Below are 24,171 nucleotides of genomic sequence, written 5' to 3' on the forward strand. Positions count from 1 at the left end.
TCGTGCAAATGAAAAACAATCCTCTCTGTCCTGCGTAACGGCCCAGACCGTCTCCACACATCCAGACTAAGTGTAGGTTGTGGACACCGGCGTTGAGCCTGATGCATCTCCTGACTTATTTTACCTCTGGTTATTGTAAAAATAGTAAATTCAAATGAATATTAACTGATTTTATTTACAGATGGTTCATGGCACAGATTCATGACGCATAAAAAGTCAGAGACAGAGTTAGATTACGATAGTGCGGACACGTAGAAGAACGGACTGCCAGACTCATATCAAAAGTCGTTTAACTGAGTTTACTTAGTTGAAAAACGTGCACTCCACACGGAGCCGATCAGACTGCAGTGCACAACGCTGAAGGATCAATTCAAGTCTGTTGGTTTGGAAACATGTCATCATTTTATAATGCCTCACACTAAAATACCTGAAGATGCATCAAAGACACTCTGTTTGTTTGTGACAACTTATTCATGTGAGCAGGTTTTATCTGTAATGAACCGTAACGAGTGCAAACTGTGCTGTGGCCTGACACACTCAGATCTCTCTCTCTCTCTCTCTCTGCACTGATCCCAGGGCAGGTAGAATAACCTGTTTCAAACTTTCTATAGCCTTGAACAGCAATATTTAAATATAATATAATAATCTCAAACAAAACAGAATTATTGATATTTTCTTCTGTCATGTGGAACATTTAAATATTTCCATGTGCCAACATGCAGTTTGCAATGACAGAGTTAACCCCTCTGCTTAATGTACTTTTACATTGTATGTGTTAACATGCAGTTTTCTATAGAAGTACCTTTTGTTGTCTTTTTTTCTAATCATACATTAGCCTATATCATGAGTTGAGTTATAGTGATGTCTGCAAAATTAGTCCGGCCCACTTGAGGTCTCATTTGAACAAACCCGGCCCCCGACCCAATGGAACTTTGACACCCCTGTACTAAGAGGTGATGTGTGAAGAGCAGTCACTATGCAAGTAGCTCTCAGGACAAGAGTCTGGGAGAACATAATAATACAATCATCAAATATGGCAATATTTTCACATATCTTCTATCATAAAATATGTAACATTATCAATATATGAACCTGATGTTTTGCTCCTGCTGGTTTTCATTAAGTTTATATTCCCTCTGGCCTCATTACATTTGTTGACCAGCTGTCACTTTAATGTTGACTGAGATAATAATGAACCAGAAATCTGTATGAAGTTACCTTCAGCTAGCACACATTTCTTTCAACATCTTTACCTATGGCTACTAAACATTAAGATCAGACGGCATGTTTAACAGAAGGGCTGACTTGCGAGCCAGACTTTGAATCTTTCCACAGTGTTTTCACAGAAAAATAATGTTATGGTTACGCTAGGACAAAAATTGAAGGATTATCAATACATTTAGGTTGTTTTTATTTATTTCTAATGGAGCGATCTATTTGTGTGAAAGTTGACTTTGATCCTCTCTGTATTGTTTATAAAGAAAGTAAACTTTAGAGGTGAGAGGAGTCTGTAAAAACTTGTCTACAAAATGGTCGTGCAACATTCTATGGTTGCCATGGTTCCCCTTAAAGTGCATCATTCATATCAGATCATCATTTCAACTCAAACAAACTCTCAGAAAGCCACAGAAAGTTGTTCTCAAGTTGAAATCAGCGATTTCCTCTGAAAATCACGCTCAAACTGCAGATTTTTTCCACCCTAAGAAGGACCAAAGATTTTCTTAAACTGACACGAGCCAAACATCCAACTTGTGTCATGGAAAATGTAAGATTTTCACTTTTTGACTCTCTGCTGTTTACTGTACAGTTTAAACTGTCTGAACTAGATTGCACCAGGTTTCTTTTCATCCATTTATTGAAATATATTTAAAATAAATCTTTGAATACTTCAATAATATTTGAAATCTTTTCACATATTCAATAAATGGTTCATTAAAGAAAATAAAATCCCATCAAACACAGCCATGAATGAAATGTAGCCATGAGTAAAATGTGTGTTATAGATATTTGTTACAGTTTATAATTCCCAGCAGATATGTGTCATTAGATAAGTGTTAGTAAAAGATTAAATACTATTGAGTGGACAATTCACTTCATTAGTTTCTTCTGGGGGATTTACTGTTCAGAAATAAAATGATTATATAACAAACATCAGGTGAAAACAGGAGCTCAGTACTGACATGTTTCAGACTCATCAGACTCACTCGTCTTTACAGTTTTTTTTTTCTCATTTTAAACTGTAATAGAATTGTTTCATACATTGGAGGGTTTCAGTAATTATGGGACTGTCTGTTTGTGTGTGCAGATTACTTTTTAAAATCTTTGTCATGTTTATGGATCAATTTGTGTGTCCATTGTAAAAGCACAAATATGTACAAAATGGCCGAAATACTCCCTGGTTGCTATGGTTACCCTCAAAGTGCATCATTTATGTCAGATCATTTAAACATAAACAAAAAACCTGAAAGAGTCACAAGAAGTATTTCACAAGTTTCACAGTAAAAAACATTTATAAATTAAATAATTCATTGAGGTAATTTTCATCCTGACGAGAACTAAAGACTCAGAGATTTAAGAGATCAACTTTACAAATGTTCATCATGAAAAATGTGACATTTAAATGTTTTAATGAACTGATCTGTTATGATGCAGAGAGTCAAAACTTTACTGGATAATGTCTCTGTTCTGTTTATTAAATAAAATAAGTAAATTACAGTGATGCTATCTTTAAGACACAGGCCCTAACATATCTAATAAATATTTGGTAAAAACAATTCACACTCCTAACTCTTAAATAATCAAAACATATTTTATATTTATCTTCTCTGTTTATTTCAATCTGAATGACTTAAAAAAAAAAAAAAACAGATTGTAACGAGAAAACTATTTATAGTGTTAATATCAAGTTTGTTCATTTTCAAATCATTATTTTATAAAATCAAAATATAAATTCATGTTTTAAAACATTCTTCATATGTGAAGAATTGAGAAAAAATAAAAAATACTGAATGATCACCAACATGTGCATCAGTTTGTTGTTGCTGTAAAGGACATTGTGACGGGGTTTAGAAAGTAGCTTTATATAGAAAGAGTTATTATTCTGTGAAAGTGTTGTTGTTGCATTGACTGTATTTCTGAAGTGTTGTTCTGTGTCTGTGTTGTTACAGCGTGTTGTGCCCGTTCACCTGAAGGACCATGACTACTGTAAGACAGTGAGAGTCTCATCACGCCTGGCAGAGAGAAAGCCTCGAGCTTTCACTCGATGTTCGTGCGGCAGGAACGACCTGGTAAGACATTTGATTTTCATGTTTTGAAAAAATTATTTCCAACTTTCTCAAGTATTAAAGTCAACTGCTATAAAATTAAGAACATTAAAAATTGCTCAGTGATCTCCTGTTTAGCAGTGTTGCATAAATGTGCTCAATATGGACAGTTCAATGAGTGTTATCTTGTCTTTAAACTTGTCGACTAGTCTGAATATAAATTAGCATTAGATCGGCTGCAACCCTAGCACAGGCACAAATGAAGTCACTTCAAATTATTCTTCTCTGAACGTCTGACAGACATCATAACTCTTAAATCTCCTTGAAACCAAATAGTTTCTGCATGCAGTTTAAATTTCCTCCTGAGATTGTAAAAGTATGCTTCTGTGAACTCAACTGGAGCCTGACATGTTTTCGTTTGTTGGTGTTCTTTCAGGACTCAAACCACCACCACGCAGCTCCTGCTGCTGAACCGTCCAGGAAGAGGAAGCGGACCTCCGTGGCCCCTCCTTCCACTTCTCCTGCTCCTCAGCACCCTGCCAACGATGCTGACTCTCCTGCTCTGGTCCTCAGGCCCCGGGCCACAATTCCACCTGACCAGCTACCAACGGTCTCCTCTGTGCTCCCCGGTCCCCAGCCCTCCATCGCTCCTCTGCTCGAAGACGGCCCAGCTATGATCCACCAGCTTTCAGTGCCACAGTACCAGTCGCTCTATCACTCTGTGGTAGACGACATGCTGCGGTACAAGAACGGCCGTCTTCGCCCTTACAGCAAAACTCTTGGACTTCTTATGAAGCAGAAGCTGTGGGAGCGACTGGATCGCCCGATGTTCACAGAAACTGTACACGAGACAGGACTCGTTCATGTGAACGTCTCATACGGGGTTGGAGTCAATCCTCCCCTGTATGATGTGGACGTATCTGGGGAACCGGAGCCCGGAGCACCCCAGAGAAAAAGAGTAAAGAACTGATACGATAGTCTTTACCTTAGTTGATCAGTTAGGATCTGTAAGTAATAGAAATAATTTAGATTTAAGAATAGAATTTTAGATTTACCGGTAAGTACAAGTTTAGATTTAAATGTAATAGTTAGTTAGAACATGTTAGTGAAAGAACTCAAACGACACCAAGTGCCTGGATAAAAACCTTTATGCAAACAACCTCAAGTACCTGAACCGTCCTCCACCTTCAGCCTCTTTAAAAGTCCTGCCTCAACCAGCCGTCTCAACATCGAACCTGCCTCCATCCTTAAAAAAACATCTGCGACCTCCAACATGTGCCAGCAGCTTTTACCATCTATATGCTGCAAAAGAAAAAGTATCTTTTGACCTCCAGCTCAAGCCTCTGAACCCAACCATCAGCCTTTGCCTCCACCTGCTCCAAATTCAAGAACAGAGCCTCAAGCTCTCAAGCCTCTGTCATCTACCTGCAGCTGCCTCCACCTGCAGTTTATGACTCCTGCCTCGACCAAAACAACCACCAGTCTAAACATTCAGACTGCCTCCATCCTAAAGAAGAACATCTGTAACCTCCAACATGTGCCAGCAGCTTTTACCACCAAGATGCTGCACATGGAAAGAACATCCTTCTACCTCAAACTTTAAAGCCTCTGTTGTCTGTTTCAGATGACAGCTGCCACCAAAGACTCAAACTGAAACACTGCCAAACACCAAAAGCTGGCACCTTCAACTGCAGACTCTATGAGACATAACAATCTGCTCTCTCCACCTGCAGCCTCTACCAGACATGACAATCTGCTCTCTCCACCTGCAGCCTCTACCAGACATGACAATCTGCGTCCTCCACGTGCAGCCTCTACCAGACGTAACTAGCTGCTTCCTCCACCTGCAGCCTCTACCAGACATAACAAGCTGCTTTCTCCATCTGCAGCCTCTACCAGACATACCAATCTGCTCTCTCCACCTGCAGCCTCTACCAGACATAACAATCTGCTCTCTCCACCTGCAGCCTCTACCAGACATAACAAGCTGCTTTCTCCAACTGCAGCCTCTACCAGACATAAAAAGCTGCTTTCTCCACCTGCAGCCTCTACCAGACATAACAAGCTGCTTTCTCCACCTGCAGCCTCGACCAGACGTAACAATCTGCTCTCTCCACCTGCAGCCTCTACCAGACATAACAAGCTGCTTCCTCCACCTGCAGGCTCTACCAGACGTAACAAGCTGATTCATCTACCTGCAGTCTCCACCTGCAGCCTGTACCAGACATAACAAGCTGCTTTCTCCACCTGCAGGCTCTACCAGACATAACAATCTGCTTTCTCCACCTGCAGGCTCTACCAGACATAACAAGCTGCTTCATCTACCTGCAGCCTCTACCAGACATAACAAGCTGCTTTCTCCACCTGCAGGCTCTACCAGACGTAACAAGCTGCTTCCTCCACCTGCAGCCTCTACCAGACATAACAAGCTGCTTTCTCCACCTGCAGCCTCTGCCAGATCTTACAAGCTACTTTCTCCATCTGCAGCCTCTACCAGACATAACAATCTGCTTTCTCCACCTGCAGGCTCTACCAGACATAAGAAGCTGCTTCATCTACCTGCAGCCTTTACCAGACATAACAATCAGCTCTCTCCACCTGCAGCCTCTACCAGACATAACAAGCTGCTTACTCCACCTGCAGCCTCTACCAGACATAACACACTGCTTTCTCCACATGCAGCCTCTACCAGACATAACAAGCTGCTTTCTCCACCTGCAGCCTCTACCAGACATAGGAAGCTGCTTCCTCCACCTGCAGCCTCTACCAGACATAACAAGCTGCTTTCTCCACTTGCAGCCTCTACCAGACATAGGAAGCTGCTTCCTCCACCTGCAGCCTCTACCAGACATAGGAAGCTGCTTCCTCCACCTGCATTCTCTACCAGACATAACAAGCTGCTTCCTCCACCTGCAGCCTGTACCAGACGTAACAAGCTGCTTTCTCCACCTGCATCCTCTACCAGACATAGGAAGCTGCTTCCTCCACCTGCAGCCTCTACCAGACATATCAAGCTGCTTCCTCCACCTGCATTCTCTACCAGACATAACAAGCTGCTTCCTCCACCTACAGCCTCAACCAGACCTAAGAAGCTGCTTCCTCCACCTGCAGCCTCTACCAGACGTAACAAGCTGCTTTCTCCACTTACAGCCTCTACCTGCAGCCTGTATCAGACATAACACGCTGCATTCTCCACCTGCAGCCTCTACCAGACATAACAGGCTGCTTTCTCCACCTGCAGCCTCTACCAGACATAACAAGCTGCTTCCTCCACCTGCAGCCTCTACCACACAAAAACAGGCTGCTTCCTCCACCTGCAGCCTCTACCGGAAATAACAAGCTGCTGCTCTCTCCACATGCAGCCTCTACCAGACATAACATGCTGCTTCCTCCATTTGTAGCCTGTACCAGACGTAACAAGCTGCTTTCTCCACCTGCAACCTCTACCAGACATAACAAGCTGCTTCCTCCACCTGCAGCCTCTACCAGACATAAGAAGCTGCTTCATCCACCTGCAGCCTCTCATAGCAATGTGTGCTGATGCCTTCACCTTGCATCTCTGTAAAGAATCTTCAGCCACTGCCATCGACTGCAGCCACCACTAGAAACCAGTTCCAGGTTGCACCAGCTATATATGAGTTCAAACGTAGTCTAGTTTGAACTCAAGTTTATGCTCTACTAACATTTTAAGTGTTGCACCAGCTGAGATAGTTACAATGAAGGCATAAGTGATAACTTAAACATCACAGCTAATTCCTAGTTGATTCAAAGTCCTCCTTAAAACACTGTCATTGTGATGTATCAATATTTAAGGTGGATAAGCAGAGGGGTTTACTGTTAGCCGACAGCAAGCCCTGATGGAAAAACTGTGTAATCCTGCTGCCATTTTCCATGTGCAAAGATGAGTCCACCCGTCCAACAACAGAGTATCGTTAAATTACATGTTAGTAGAAGATTTCACCACTTGATGTCACTGTTATTTTACACTAGCTGTAGATTAAGGTTTTAACTCTTATTTGAAATATAACACTCTACTGGTTAAGATGAACCTTACGTCTCTGTGGTGCAACCAAACAATGACACAACTAGTTACAAGGGTGTGGTGTGGACTTTACTATGTAACTTAAGTTAAAGCTTACTCTTAGCTTAGCACTTAGCTGGTGCAACAGGCCACAGTAACCTTACTTCCATCTGCCCAATATGAAAGGCAGCAGCCATCAATGCCTTTCACTCAACCCTCTGCCAGTAAACTGCAGCCACCTCCAACTGCAGTTTTTGGCTAACAGCTGTAGCCCAAGCCTCCAACAGGAGCCTCTCCTAAAATGTCAGTCTCTACCTCCACTTTGGCAAAATGTGAGACAGCTGCCTTCGTTGCCCTCAACTCAAACCTCTGTTTGCAAACTGTAGCCACCTCAAACTGCAGTCTCCTGTGGTTAACAGCTATAGCCAGCGACCATCACCCGCAGCATCTCCTTCGACCAGCAGCCACTACTGTATCTCCAACTCAAGCCACTGCCAGAAATCTACAGCAACCTCCACTTGCACTAGGTAGCTAAAAGCTGGAACCCATGCCTCCAAGTAGAATCCCTTTGCCGAACAGCTGCATCAAAATGCAGCCTCTACAAATGATGTAGCTCCATCAGCAGCCTCTGAGAATAACCATCAGTCTCAACCTCCACCTGAACAATATAAAGGACAGATGAAGCCTCCACTGGAAACCTGAAAGCATCTGCCAAAAACCTGCAGGCCCAGCCTTCCCCTGCAGGATATGAAACACAGCTACCTCAAATGCTTCTGGCTCAAGCCTCTGCCAGAAGACATCAGCTTCAACCTCCACCTGCAAGTTAAGAATGAATGCTGCCATCAATGCCCTCAACCCAAGCCTCTGCCAGCTCCCTGAAGCTCCCTGAAGTAAAACTGAAGTCTCTGCAAGCGACCTTCTTGGCTGCCATCAGTCATCTGCCTTCAGCTTGCAAGCCTGGCTGGAAGCTGCAGCCAATGAATCCAACTCAGACCACTGCCAAACACCAACAGCTGCTGACCCTGCACAAGCAATGAGCGTCATTCACCAATATCTTGGTAAGATATGTCTTAATTTTTTTCTCAAAAAACTTTTTTCTGTTATTGATCAATTATATAAAATGATATGAGTAAGTGTGAAGTTTATATTCATAATTTAGCATTTTGCAGTTCAGATCAAACATAACATGATTTAACAAAAAAAGTTGCTCATAATTAAATGATGTATTTCCACATTTTATTTAACCAAACAAGTGTTGAATTTACAAAACAATATATTATTTTGCACTGACATATCAAATCCTTAAAAAAATGACGTATTTGGGTTTTAAAAACACATTTCTTCTTTAGAACAGGTGGTGAATGAGGCCCGATGTGAGGTTCCAGCTCTGCAAGCTCAGCCAACAACCTTTAGCTGTCGCCTCAACCTGCAGCCTTTGCAGAAAAAACAACCCTCCAACTCAATCCTCTCCCAGAAACCTACAGACGCCTCCACTTCAGTTTATGGGTGCAGCTACACATCATGCCTCCAAGTCAAACTTCTATGAAGAGTCACCGCCTCCATCTTCATTCACTGCCACATCAGGAGCCACTCCTTCCCCCTCTAAACTCTATCAGTTATGTGACTCTATATACAGCCTTAGCTTAGAATCTTTAGCTGCCTCCCCCTTTAGCAACAATCACCGTCTACCTCCACCAGTGAAATATAAAAGACTGCTGCCTCTTATGCCTCCAACTTCAATCTCTACCACCAACAGCCACCACCTTATCTGAAGCCAAGCATTGCCAGAAACCATCAACCTCTTCCCTCACCATCACAATATGAAAGACAGCTGCAAAAAATGTGTCAAACTCCAACCTCTGCCAGAAACCTGCAGCAGCTTCTACCTGCAGACGGTGGCCGAAAGCAGCAGCATACCTTCACCTGACCTGCAACCGTGCATCTCAATCTTCAGCTTAAGATAAACAGTTGCAGCTTATGCCTCTAACTCCAACCTGTGACCATTCAGGAAACAATCACCACCCTCCACATGTGCAATATTAAAGCAAGTGACTTCCAGTTCCTCCAACTGAAGATTCTGCCAGCAACTTTGGACCTCCACATCAAAATTTCAAACTGTCTCATTAAAAGGGACATTTTTTAATAATAAACAAAGACTATTGCACTCTTTCAACAAGACTGTGAACGGTTGTGTTTTTGGATGCTCTGTAAGATCTTTCCATAATTTGTTTAAATATAACAGATCAATATTATAATTTATGAAGTTATCATTATGACCTTTTTCAACTTGTGTTTAATGTTTATATAAACATGAAAATGGTAACAAAGGTAAAAGGTAGGAGACACAGTCTCCAGACTGAACATCATTTAGCTCACTTGGGCAGCCTGAGGGGAACAACATAATGTATTCAAATGCTAGTAGATCACAGAAAGGAAAACACTATCTTAACTTAGCAAGTTGGTTAGCCTTACCACAGTTGTTACTTACTGTTTGTTGTTCAGTTAGGAGTTCAAACGCCCAAATAAATATCTTATTTTTACTGTTACAAAGTTAGGAAGCCATTAGCTACATAATCCATAGATATTAACATAATCACATCCAATATTTAAACTTACCTTACTTTGAGAAAGTGATCACAGCGAACACATTTCAGGCAATTTTGTGTCAGCGATCTGCTCCTCTCCATCAGTCACCAAGCAGGGGAAGCAGTCACTCATCGTCTGAAGTCAACCATAACCTAGCAAGAGAATATCACATTTTCAGTTGATATGAAGCTAGTGTGACCTTCTCTATATTGTTCTGCTGTTTTCAACACAAGATGGACAGAGCATTCAGACTGGTTTATTCTGCAACACAGGGGTGCAAACTCATCATGGACGAAAAAGGTGACATGGATCCAAAGCACCTAGGGGGGTCCGGGGGCATGTCCCCCCCGGGAAGATTCTTTTTAGATATCAGCTTTAAAATGTGAATTTACAGATGATTTTAGCATTCAGTCCGACTAAAGAAGCAGTGCAAACAATAAGAAAAACACAATTGCTTGTCTATATCTATGTTCTGTTCTAACTTTTTGATAAAGTTTCAGTGAAACATGAAAAACCCGTGCTCCCAACCTTGAGTCCCTTTTTATAAATGGGATGAATTTGCAGAATAGGGCTTACCATGTTCTACTAAGGCAGGGATGTCAGACATGTAAAATGAGCAACGTAAAGGTTGATATCATGATACGAATATTAACTAAACGGGGCACTTTGAACTATCTTCTCAGCAGGGAGTATCATCAAAAAGACGAGTGGCCGAGCGCACGAGCTGAATGCAGGTTTTCAAGAGAGATCGTAGGAGCGATATTTCTTTAGTTTTATTTGCTCACAAGTTGCCAGAATTGTATCAGAGCCACAGGACTTAACGACAGGCACACCGCTGCACTGCGCACGCATCATGACGGTCTTCGGTTCTGTGCACACTTCTTACCAGTTTCTCCTGTCTTGACTGATGACAAAAGTTTTGGCTGATAATAACAAAGCTTCCTATGGAGTGAGCCACAAAGAGCAGCTCGTGATAATAAAAAACAATCCTCTCTGTCCTGCGTAACGGCCCAGACCGTCTCCACACATCCAGACTAAGTGTAGGTTGTGGACACCGGCGTTGAGCCTGATGCATCTCCCGATTTATTTTACCTCTGGTTATTGTAAAAACAGTAAATTCAAATGAATATTAACTGATTTTATTTACAGATGGTTCATGGCACAGATTCATGGCGCATAAAAAGTCAGAGACAGAGTTAGATTACGATAGTGCGGACACGTAGAAGAACGGACTGCCAGACTCATATCAAAAGTCGTTTAACTGAGTTTACTTAGTTGAAAAACGTGCACTCCACACGGAGCCGATCAGACTGCAGTGCACAACGCTGAAGGATCAATTCAAGTCTGTTGGTTTGGAAACATGTTATCATTTTATAATGCCTCACACTAAAATACCTGAAGATGCATCAAAGACACTCTGTTTGTTTGTGACAACTTATTCATGTGAGCAGGTTTTATCTGTAATGAACCGTAACGAGTACAAACTGTGCTGTGGCCTGACACACTCAGATCTCTCTCTCTCTCTCTGCACTGATCCCAGGGCAGGTAGAATAACCTGTTTCAAAGTTTCTATAGCCTTGAACAGCAATATTTAAATATAATATAATAATCTCAAACAAAACATAATTATTGATATTTTCTTCTGTAATGTGGAACATTTAAATATTTCCATGTGCCAACATGCAGTTTGCAATGACAGAGTTAACCCCTCTGCTTAATGTACTTTTACATTTTATGTGTTAACATGCAGTTTTCTATACAGGTACCTTTTTTTTTCGAATCATACATTAGCCTATATCATGAGTTGAGTTATAGTGATGTCTGCAAAATTAGTCCGGCCCACTTGAGGTCTCATTTGAACAAATCCGGCCCCCGACCCAATAGAACTTTGGCACCCCTGTACTAAGAGGTGATGTGTGAAGAGCAGTCACTATGCAAGTAGCTCTCAGGACAAGAGTCTGGGAGAACATCAGAATACAATCATCCAGTATGGCAATATTTTCACATATCTTCTATCATAAAATATGTAACATTATCAATATATGAACCTGATGTTTTGCTCCTGCTGGTTTTCATTAAGTTTATATTCCCTCTGGCCTTATTACATTTGTTGACCAGCTGTCACTTTAATGTTGACTGAGATAATAATGAACCAGAAATCTGTATGAAGTTACCTTCAGCTAGCACACATTTCTTTCAACATCTTTACCTATGGCTACTAAACATTAAGATCAGACGGCATGTTTAACAGAAGGGCTGACTTGCTAGCCAGACGTTGAATCTTTCCACAGTGTTTTCACAGAAAAATAACGTTATGGTTACGCTAGGACAAAAATTGAAGGATTATCAATACATTTAGGTTGTTTTTTTTTCATTATGGAGCGATCTATTGAAAGAAAAAGAGCAGCCTTCAGTGTTACTCATTGAGCTGGGACATGTTCACTTTGTACAGAATGACAAGAATGATGACTACATTTCATTCATTCAGTTTCAGGTTTATCATGAACTTTGATGTTATTTGATGTAGGAAGTAAGCCCAAGAAGAACTACAAATGTGTTGTTATTTTTTTTTTCTTTTAAGGACAAATAAACAATCAGAGTGGAAGAATAATCAATATATTTATGTTTTTTTATTTTATTACAAGAGCGATCTATTTGTGTGAGAAAGTTGACTTTGATCCTCTCTGTATTGTTTATAAAGAAAGTAAACTTTAGAGGTGAGAGGAGACTGTAAAAACTTGTCTACAAAATGGTCGTGCAACATTCTATGGTTGCCATGGTTCCCCTTAAAGTGCATCATTCATATCAGATCATCATTTCAACTCAAACAAACTCTCAGACAGCCACAGAAAGTTGTTCTCAAGTTGAAATCAGCGATTTCCTCTGAAAATCACGCTCAAACTGCAGATTTTTTCCACCCTAAGAAGGACCAAAGATTTTCTTAAACTGACACGAGCCAAACATCCAACTTGTGTCATGGAAAATGTAAGATTTTCACTTTTTGACTCTCTGCTGTTTACTGTACAGTTTAAACTGTCTGAACTAGACTGCACCAGATTTCTTTTCATCCATTTATTGGAATATATTTAAAATAAATCTTTGAATACTTCAATAATATTTGAAATCTTTTCACATATTCAATAAATGGTTCATTAAAGAAAATAAAATCCCATCAAACACAGCCATGAATGAAATGTAGCCATGAATAAAATGTGTGTTATAGATATTTGTTACAGTTTATAATTCCCAGCAGATATGTGTCATTAGATAAGTGTCAGTAAAAGATTAAATACTATTGAGTGGACAATTCACTTCATTAGTTTCTTCTGGGGGATTTACTGTTCAGAAATAAAAAGATTTTATAACAAACATCAGGTGAAAACAGGAGCTCAGTACTGACATGTTTCAGACTCATCAGTCTCACTCGTCTTTACAGTTTTTTTTTTCTCATTTTAAACTGTAATAGAATTGTTTCATACATTGGAGGGGTTTAGTAATTATGGGATTGTCTGTTTGTGTGTGCAGATTACTTTTTAAAATCTTTGTCATGTTTATGGATCAATTTGTGGGTCCATTATAAAAGCACAAATATGTACAAAATGGCCGAAATACTCCCTGGTTGCTATGGTTACCCTCAATGTGGATCATTTATATCAGATCATTTAAACATAAACAAAAAACCTGAAAGAGTCACAAGAAGTATTTCACAAGTTTCACAGTAAAAAACATTTATAAATTAAATAATTCATTGAGGTAATTTTCATCCTGACAAGAACTAAAGACTCAGAGATTTAAGAGATCAACTTTACAAATGTTCATCATGAAATATGTGAGATTTAAATGTTTTAATGATCTGATCTGTTATGATGCAGAGAGTCAAAACTTTACTGGATAATGTCTCTGTTCTGTTTACTAAATAAAATAAGTAAATTACAGTGATGCTATCTTTAAGACACAGGCCCTAACATATCTAATAAATATTTGGTAAAAACAATTCACACTCCTAACTCTTAAATAATCAAAACATACTTTATATTTATCTTCTCTGTTTATTTCAATCTGAATGACTTAAAAAAACACCAGATTGTAACGAGAAAACTATTTATAGTGTTAATATCAAGTTTGTTCATTTTCAAATCATTATTTTATAAAATCAAAATATAAATTCATGTTTTAAAACATTCTTCATATGTGAAGAATTGAGAAAAAATAAAAAATACTGAATGATCACCAACATGTGCATCAGTTTGTTGTTGATGTAAAGGACATTGTAACGGGGTTTAGAAAGTAGCTTTATATAGAAAGAGTTATTATTCTGTGAAAGTGTTGTTGTTGCATTGACTGTATTTCTGAAGTGTTGTTCTGTGTCTGTGTTGTTACAGCGTGTTGTGCCCGTTCACCTGAAGGACCATGACTACTGTAAGACAGTGAGAGTCTCATCACGCCTGGCCGAGAGAAAGCCTCGAGCTTTCACTCGATGTTCGTGCGGCAGGAACGACCTGGTAAGACATTTGATTTTCATGTTTTGACAAAATAATTTCCAACTTTCTCAAGTGTTAAAGTCAACTGCTATAAAATTAAGAACATTAAAAATTGCTCAGTGATCTCCTGTTTAGCAGTGTTGCATAAACGTGCTCAACATTGACATTTCAATGAGTGTTATCTTGTCTTTAAACTCGTCGACTAGTCTGAATATGAATTAGCATTTGATCAACTGCATCCCTAAAACAGGCCAATTAATATTTATCAAAATATGCAGAAATTAAGTCACTTCAAATTATTCTTCTCTGAACGTCTGACAGACATCATAACACTTAAATCTCATTGAAACCAAATAGTTTCTGCATGCAGTTTAAATTTCCTCCTGAGATTGTAAAAGTATGCTTCTGTGAACTCAACTGCAGCCTGACATGTTTTTGTTTGTTGGTGTTCTTTCAGGACTCAAACCACCACCACGCAGCTCCTGCTGCTGAACCGTCCAGGAAGAGGAAGCGGACCTCCGTGGCCCCTCCTTCCACTTCTCCTGCTCCTCAGCACCCTGCCAACGATGCTGACTCTCCTGCTCTGGTCCTCAGGCCCCGGGCCACAATTCCACCTGACCAGCTACCAACGGTCTCCTCTGTGCTCCCCGGTCCCCAGCCCTCCATCGCTCCTCTGCTCGAAGACGGCCCAGCTATGATCCACCAGCTTTCAGTGCCACAGTACCAGTCGCTTTATCACTCTGTGGTAGACGACATGCTGCGGTACAAGAACGGCCGTCTTCGCCCTTACAGCAAAACTCTTGGACTTCTTATGAAGCAGAAGCTGTGGGAGCGACTGGATCGCCCGATGTTCACAGAAACTGGACACGAGACAGGACTCGTTCATGTGAACGTCTCATACGGGGTTGGAGTCAATCCTCCCCTGTATGATGTGGACGTATCTGGGGAACCGGAGCCCGGAGCACCACTGAGAAAAAGAGTAAAGAACTGATACGATAGTCTTTACCTTAGTTGATCAGTTAGGATCTGTAAATATTAGAAATAATTTAGATTTAAGAACAGAATTTTAGATTTACCGGTAAGTACAAGTTTAGATTTAAATGTAATAGTTAGTTAGAACATGTTAGTGAAAGAACTCAAACAACACCAAGTGCCTGGATAAAAAAACTTTATGCAAACAACCTCAAGTACCTGAACCGTCCTCCACCTTCAGCCTCTTTAAAAGTCCTGCCTCAACCAGCCGTCTCAACATCGAACCTGCCTCCATCCTTAAAAAAAACATCTGCGACCTCCAACATGTGCCAGCAGCTTTTACCATCTATATGCTGCAAAAGAAAAAGTATCTTTTGACCTCCAGCTCAAGCCTCTGAACCCGACCATCAGCCTCTGCCTCCACCTGCTCCAAATTCAATACAAGAGCCTCAAGCTCTCAAGCCTCTGTCATCTACCTGCAGCTGCCTCCACCTGCAGTTTATGACTCTTGCCTCGACCAAAACAACCACCAGTCTAAACATTCAGACTGCCTCCATCCTAAAGAAGAACATCTGTAACCTCCAAGATGTGCCAGCAGCTTTTACCACCAAGATGCTGCACATGGAAAGAACACCTTTCTACCTCAAACTTTACGCCTCTGTTGTCTGTTTCAGATGACAGCTGCCACCAAAGACTCAAACTGAAACACTGCCAAACACCAAAAGCCGGCACCTTCAACTGAAGCCTCTATGAGACGTAACAATCTGCTCTCTCCACCTGCAGCCTCTACCAGACATGACAAGCTGCATCCTCCACGTGCAGCCTCTACCAGACATAACACACTGCTTCATCAACCTGCAGCCTCTACCAGATCTTACAAGCTGCTTTCTCCATCTGAAGCCTCTACCAGACATAACAAGCTGCTTTCGCCACCTGCAGTCTCTGCCAGATCTTACAAGCTGCTTCCTCCACCTGAAGCCTCTATCAGACATAACAAGCTGCGTCATCCACGTGCAGCCTCTACCAGACATAACAAGCTGCTTTCTCCACCTGCAGCCTCGACCAGACGTAACAAGCTGCTTCCTCCACCTGCAGCCTCTACCAGATCTTACAAGCTGCTTCCTCCACCTGCAGCCTCTACCAGATCTTACAAGCTGCTTTCTCCATCTTAAGCCTCTACCAGACATAACAAGCTGCTTTCTCCACCTGCAGCCTCTGCCAGATCTTACAAGCTACTTTCTCCATCTGCAGCCTCTACCAGACATAACAATCTGCTCTCTCCACCTGCATCCTCTACCAGACATAACAAGCTGCTTTCTCCACCTGCAGCCTCTACCAGACATAACAAGCTGCTTTCTCCACCTGCAGCCTCTACCAGACATAACAAGCTGCTTTCTCCACCTGCAGGCTCTACCAGACGTAACAAGCTGCTTCCTCCACCTGCAGCCTCTACCAGACATAACAATCTGCTTTCTCCACCTGCAGGCTCTACCAGACATAACAAGCTGCTCCATCTACCTGCAGTCTCTACCTGCAGCCTCTACCAGACATAACACGCTGCATTCTCCACCTGCAGCCTCTACCAGACATAACAAGCTGCTTTCTCCACCTGCAGGCTCTACCAGACGTAACAAGCTGCTTCCTCCACCTGCAGCCTCTACCAGACATAACAATCTGCTTTCTCCACCTGCAGGCTCTACCAGACATAACAAGCTGTTTCATCTACCTGCAGTCTCTACCTGCAGCCTCTACCAGACATAACGTGCTGCATTCTCCACCTGCAGCCTCTACCAGACATAACAATCTGCTCTCTCCACCTGCAGCCTCTACCAGACATAACAAGCTGCTTTCTCCACCTGCAGGCTCTACCAGACGTAACAAGCTGCTTCCTCCACCTGCAGCCTCTACCAGACGTAACAAGCTGCTTTCTCCACCTGCAGTCTCTACCAGACATAACAAGCTGCTTTCTCCACCTGCAGGCTCTACCAGACGTAACAAGCTGCTTTCTCCACCTGCAGTCTCTACCAGATCTAAGAAGCTGCTTCCTCCACCTGCAGCCTCTACCAGACATAACAATCTGCTTTCTCCACCTGCAGGCTCTACCAGACATAACAAGCTGCTTCATCTACCTGCAGTCTCTACCTGCAGCCTCTACCAGACATAACACGCTGCATTCTCCACCTGCAGCCTCTACCAGACATAACAAGCTGCTTTCTCCACCTGCAGGCTCTACCAGACGTAACAAGCTGCTTCCTCCACCTGCAGCTTCTACCAGACATAACAATCTGCTTTCTCCACCTGCAGGCTCTACCAGACATAACAAGCTGCTTCATCTACCTGCAGTCTCTACCTGCAGCCTCTACCAGACATAACATGCTGCATTCTCCACCTGCAGCCTCTACCAGACATAACAATCTGCTCTCTCCACCTGCAGCCTCTACCAGACATAGGAAGCTGCTTCCTCCACCTGCAGCCTCTACCAGACATAACAAGCTGCTTCCTCCACCTGCATCCTCTACCAGACATAGGAAGCTGCTTCCTCCACCTGCATTCTCGAGCAGACATAACAAGCTGCTTCCTCCACCTGCATTCTCTACCAGACGTAACAAGCTGCTTTCTCCACCTGCAGCCTCTACCAGACCTAAGAAGCTGCTTTCTCCACCTGCAGCCTCTACCAGACCTAAGAAGCTGCTTCCTCCACCTGCAGCCTCTACCAGACGTAACAAGCTGCTTTCTGCACTTGCAACCTCTACCAGACATAGGAAGTTGCTTCCTCCACCTGCATCCTCTACCAGACATAACAAGCTGCTTCATCTACCTGCAGCCTCTACCTGCAGCCTCTACCAGACATAACACGCTGCATTCTCCACCTGCAGCCTCTACCAGACATAGGAAGCTGCTTCCTCCACCTGCAGCCTCTACCAGACATAACAAGCTGCTTTCTCCACCTGCATTCTCTACCAGACATAACAAGCTGCTTCCTCCACCTGCAGCCTCTACCAGACATAACAAGCTGCTTCCTCCACCTGCAGCCTCTACCAGACATAAGAAGCTGCTTCATCCACCTGCAGCCTCTCATAGCAATGTGTGCTGATGCCTTCACCTTGCATCTCTGTAAAGAATCTTCAGCCACTGCCATCGACTGCAGCCACCACTAGAAACCAGTTCCAGGTTGCACCAGCTATATGTGAATTCAAACGCAGTCTAGTTTGAACTCAAGTTTATGCTCTACTAAAATTTAAAGCATTTAGAGCCTCTCCTAAAATTTCAGTCTCTACCTCCACTTTGGCAAAATGTGAGACAGCTGCCTTCGTTGCCCTCAACTCAAACCTCTGTTTGCAAACTGTAGCCACCTCAAACTGCAGTCTCCTGTGGTTAACAGCTATAGCCAGCGACCATCACCCGCAGCATCTCCTTCGACCAGCAGCCACTACTGTATCTCCAACTCAAGCCACTGCCAGAAATCTACAGCAACCTCCACTTGCACTAGGTAGCTAAAAGCTGGAACCCAGGCCTCCAAGTAGAATCTCTTTGCCGAACAGCTGCATCAAAATGCAGCCTCTACAAATGATGTAGCTCCATCAGCAGCCTCTGAGAAAAACCCATCGGTCTCAACCTCCACCTGAACAATATATAGGACAGATGAAGCCTCTACTGGAAACCTGAAAGCATCTGCCAAAAACCTGCAGGCCCAGCCTTCCCCTGCAGGATATGAAACACAGCTACCTCAAATGCTTCTGGCTCAAGCCTCTGCCAGAAGACATCAGCTTCAACCTCCACCTGCAAGTTAAGAATGAATGCTGCTATCAATGCCCTCAACCCAAGCCTCAGCCAGCTCCCTGAAGCTCCCTGAAGTAAAACTGAAGTCTCTGCAAGCGACCTTCTTGGCTGCCATCAGTCATCTGCCTTCAGCTTGCAAGCTTGGCTGGAAGCTGCAGCCAATGAATCCAACTCAGACCACTGCCAAACATCAACAGCTGCTGACCCTGCACAAGCAATGAGCGTCATTCACCAATATCTTGGTAAGATATGTCTTAATTTTTTTCTCAAAAAAGTTAGTATGCTTTTTTCTGTTGTTCTGTTTTTCTGATCAGTTCTATAAAATGATATGAGTAAGTGTGAAGTTTATATTCATAATTTAGCATTTTGCAGTTCAGATCAAACATAACATGATTTAACAAAAAAAGTTGCTCATAATTAAATGATGTATTTCCACATTTTATTTAACCAAACAAGTGCTGAATTTACAAAACAATATATTATTTTGCACTGACATATCAAATCCTTAAAAAATGACGTATTTGGGTTTTAAAAACACATTTCTTCTTGAGAACAGGTGGTGGCCCGATGTGAGGTTCCAGCTCTGCAAGCTCAGCCAACAACCTTTAGCTGTCGCCTCAACCTGCAGCCTTTGCAGGAAAAACAACCCTCCAACTCAATCCTCTCCCAGAAACCTACAGATGCCTCCACTTCAGTTTATGGGTGCAGCTACACATCATGCCTCCAAGTCAAACCTCTATGAACAATCACCGCCTCCATCTTCAGTCTCTGACACATATCAGGAGCTACTGCCTCCACCTGCAAAACATTACAAAAAACTGCCTTAAATGCTGCCAACTCAAACCTCTGCCCGCAACCTGCAGCTTCCTCCACCTGACAGCTGCAGCCCACACCCCAACTCCAAGCTCTGCAAAACCCAAACATCTGACTCCTCAAACCGCAGCCTCTGAGAGCATCAATAAACTTTCACAACCACCAACAAATAGTGGCACACAGACCAATCTGCAACTCCACATACAGACTGTAGCTGATAGCTGAATTCCATAATTCGACTTTAAGCAGCAGCAACACCACACGCTGCTGACTGCACCTGCTGATTCTGACAGAAACCATCAGCCTCTACCTCCACCATTGCAACAAAGACAGGTACTTCTAGTGCCTCAACTCAAACTGCCTCTACCTGCAGTTAATGGACAACAGCTGCAGGTAATGCATCCAACTTCAACCAAACACAAACAGCCACTGCCCCCACCTACAGCCTCTGTGACACATGAGCAGCCACTACCGGCAAACTCCATCAACAATGTGACCTCCTATGTCTGTCTGCAGGCTCATCTTAGAATCTGAATTTAAACCTTTAGTACCAACCAGAAACAATCAGCTTCTACCTCCACCAGTGAAATATAAAAGACTGCTGCCTCTTGTGCCTCCAACACCAATCTCTACCAAATACAAACAGCCACCACCTCATCTGAAGCCAAGCACTGCCAGAAACCATCAACCTCTTCCCTCACCATCACAATATGAAAGACAACTGCAAAAAGTGTGTCAAACTCCAACCTCTGCCAGAAACCTGCAGCAGCTTCTACCTGCAGACGGTGGCTGAAAGCAACAGCATACCTTCACCTGACCTGCAACCGTACATCTCAATCTTCAACTTAAGATAAACAGCTGCAGCTTATGCCTCTAACTCCAACCTGTGACCATTCAGGAAACTATCACCACCCTCCACATGTGCAATATTAAAGCAAGTGACTTCCAGTTCCTCCAACTGAAGATTCTGCCAGCAACTTTGGACCTCCACCTCAAAATTTCAAACTGTCTCATTAAAAGGGACATTTTTTAATAATAAACAAAGACTATTGCACTCTTTCAACAAGACTGTGAACAGTTGTGTTTTTTGATGCTCTGTAAGATCTTTCCATAATTTGTTTAAATATAACATATCAATATTATAATTTATGAAGTTATCATTATGACCTTTTTCAACTTGTGTTTAATGTTTATATAAACATGAAAATGGTAACAAAGGTAAAAGGTAGGAGACACAGTCTCCAGACTGAACATCATTTAGCTCACTTGGGCAGCCTGAGGGGAACAACATAATGTATTCAAATGCTAGTAGATCACAGAAAGGAAAACACTATCTTAACTTAGCAAGTTGGTTAGCATTACCACAGTTGTTACTTACTGTTTGTTGTTCAGTTAGGAGTTCAAACGCCCAAATAAATCTTATTTTTACTGTTACAAAGTTAGGAAGCCATTAGCTACATAATCCATAGATATTAACATAATCACATCTAATATTTAAACTTACCTTACTTTGAGAAAGTGATCACAGCGAACACAAGCAAGCGAAGGTTCAAGACTCATTTTTTCAGGCAATTTTGTGTCAGCGATCTGCTCCTCTCCATCAGTCACCAAGCAGGGGAAGCAGTCACTCATCGTCTGAAGTCAACCATAACCTAGTAAGAGAATATCACATTTTCAGTTGATATGAAGCTTGCAGGTGCAGAAAGCAGGTAACTGACTCACACAGACTTAAACACAGCTACAAACATCTCAGCCAGCACTCTCTTTAACTCAAGACTGAAAAGTCATGTACAGTAACTGAATTCATAACATAACTGTACATTAAATGTAAAACACAAACTTTAGTTGTTAAAATAAGGAGTACAAATTTACCACATTAAACAAAATATTTATTTGGCATTTATCTTAAAATAGTCTAAACCAAATTACCAACAACACTAAAGAAACTTGTAAAACATTTTTACCAAAGTCCGCCTAGCATGTAGCTAATTAGCTTCACTCATGATTAGTATACAAGTAAACATTAATTTGGTTGTTAAACTTTACCAGGTGAAAGCAAGACATTACCATAAACACAAAATATTGTAAACATTTAATGAGAATACTGATTTTCATTTGATATGAAGCTAGTGTGACCTTCTCTATATTGTTCTGCTGTTTTCAACACACGATGGACAGAGCATTCAGACTGGTTTATTCTGCAACACAGGGGTGCAAACTCATCATGGATGAAAAAGGTGACATGGATCCAAAGCACCTAGGGGGGTCTGGGGGCATGCCCCCCCAGGAAGATTCTTTTTAGATATCAGCTTTAAAATGTGAATTTACAGATGATTTTAGCAATCAGACCTACTAAAGAAGCAGTGCAAACAATAAGAAAAACACAATTGCTTGTCTATATCTATGTTCTGTTCTAACTTTTTGATAAAGTTTCAGTGAAACATGAAAAACCCATGCTCCCAACCTTGAGTCCCTTTTTATAAATGGGATGAATTTGCAGAATAGGGCTTACCATGTTCTACTAAGGCAGGGATGTCAGACATGTAAAATGAGCAACGTAAAGGTTGATATCATGATACGAATATTAACTAAACGGGGCACTTTGAACTATCTTCTCAGCAGGGAGTATCATCAAAAAGACGAGTGGCCGAGCGCACGAGCTGAATGCAGGTTTTCAAGAAAGATCGAAGGAGCGATATTTCTTTAGTTTTATTTGCTCACAAGTTGCCAGAATTGTATCAGAGCCACAGGACTTAACGACAGGCACACCGCTGCACTGCGCACGCATCATGACAGTCTTCGGTTCTGTGCACACTTCTTACCAGTTTCTCCTGTCTTGACTGATGACAAAAGTTTTGGCTTATAATAACAAAGCTTCCTATGGAGTGAGCCACAAAGAGAAGGTCGTGCAAATGAAAAACAATCCTCTCTGTCCTGCGTAACGGCCCAGACCGTCTCCACACATCCAGACTAAGTGTAGGTTGTGGACACCGCCGTTGAGCCTGATGCATCTCCCGACTTATTTTACCTCTGGTTATTGTAAAAATAGTAAATTCAAATGAATATTAACTGATTTTATTTACAGATGGTTCATGGCACAGATTCATGACGCATAAAAAGTCAGAGACAGAGTTAGATTACGATAGTGCGGACACGTAGAAGAACGGACTGCCAGACTCATATCAAAAGTCGTTTAACTGAGTTTACTTAGTTGAAAAACGTGCACTCCACACGGAGCCGATCAGACTGCAGTGCACAACGCTGAAGGATCAATTCAAGTCTGTTGGTTTGGAAACATGTTATCATTTTATAATGCCTCACACTAAAATACCTGAAGATGCATCAAAGACACTCTGTTTGTTTGTGACAACTTATTCATGTGAGCAGGTTTTATCTGTAATGAACCGTAACGAGTGCAAACTGTGCTGTGGCCTGACACACTCAGATCTCTCTCTCTCTCTCTGCACTGATCCCAGGGCAGGTAGAATAACCTGTTTCAAAGTTTCTATAGCCTTGAACAGCAATATTTAAATATAATATAATAATCTCAAACAAAACAGAATTATTGATATTTTCTTCTGTAATGTGGAACATTTAAATATTTCCATGTGCCAACATGCAGTTTGCAATGACAGAGTTAACCCCTCTGCTTAATGTACTTTTACATTTTATGTGTTAACATGCAGTTTTCTATACAAGTACCTTTTTTTGTCTTTTTTTTCGAATCATACATTAGCCTATATCATGAGTTGAGTTATAGTGATGTCTGCAAAATTAGTCCGGCCCACTTGAGGTCTCATTTGAACAAATCCAGCCCCCGACCCAATAGAACTTTGACACCCCTGTACTAAGAGGTGATGTGTGAAGGGAAGTCACTATGCAAGTAGCTCTCAGGACAAGAGTCTGGGAGAACATAATAATACAATCATTAAGTATGGCAATATTTTCACATATCTTCTAACATAAAATATGTAACATTATCAATATATGAACCTGATGTTTTGCTCCTGCTGGTTTTCATTAAGTTTATATTCCCTCTGGCCTTATTACATTTGTTGACGAGCTGTCACTTTAATGTTGACTGAGATAATAATGAACCAGAAATCTGTATGAAGTTACCTTCAGCTAGCACACATTTCTTTCAACATCTTTACCTATGGCTACTAAACATTAAGATCAGACGGCATGTTTAACAGAAGGGCTGACTTGCTAACCAGACTTTGAATCTTTCCACAGTGTTTTCACAGAAAAATAA

The sequence above is a fragment of the Labrus mixtus genome, chromosome 20 (assembly GCF_963584025.1).
Source record: "Labrus mixtus chromosome 20, fLabMix1.1, whole genome shotgun sequence".
NCBI classification, from domain to species: Eukaryota; Metazoa; Chordata; class Actinopteri; order Labriformes; family Labridae; genus Labrus; species Labrus mixtus.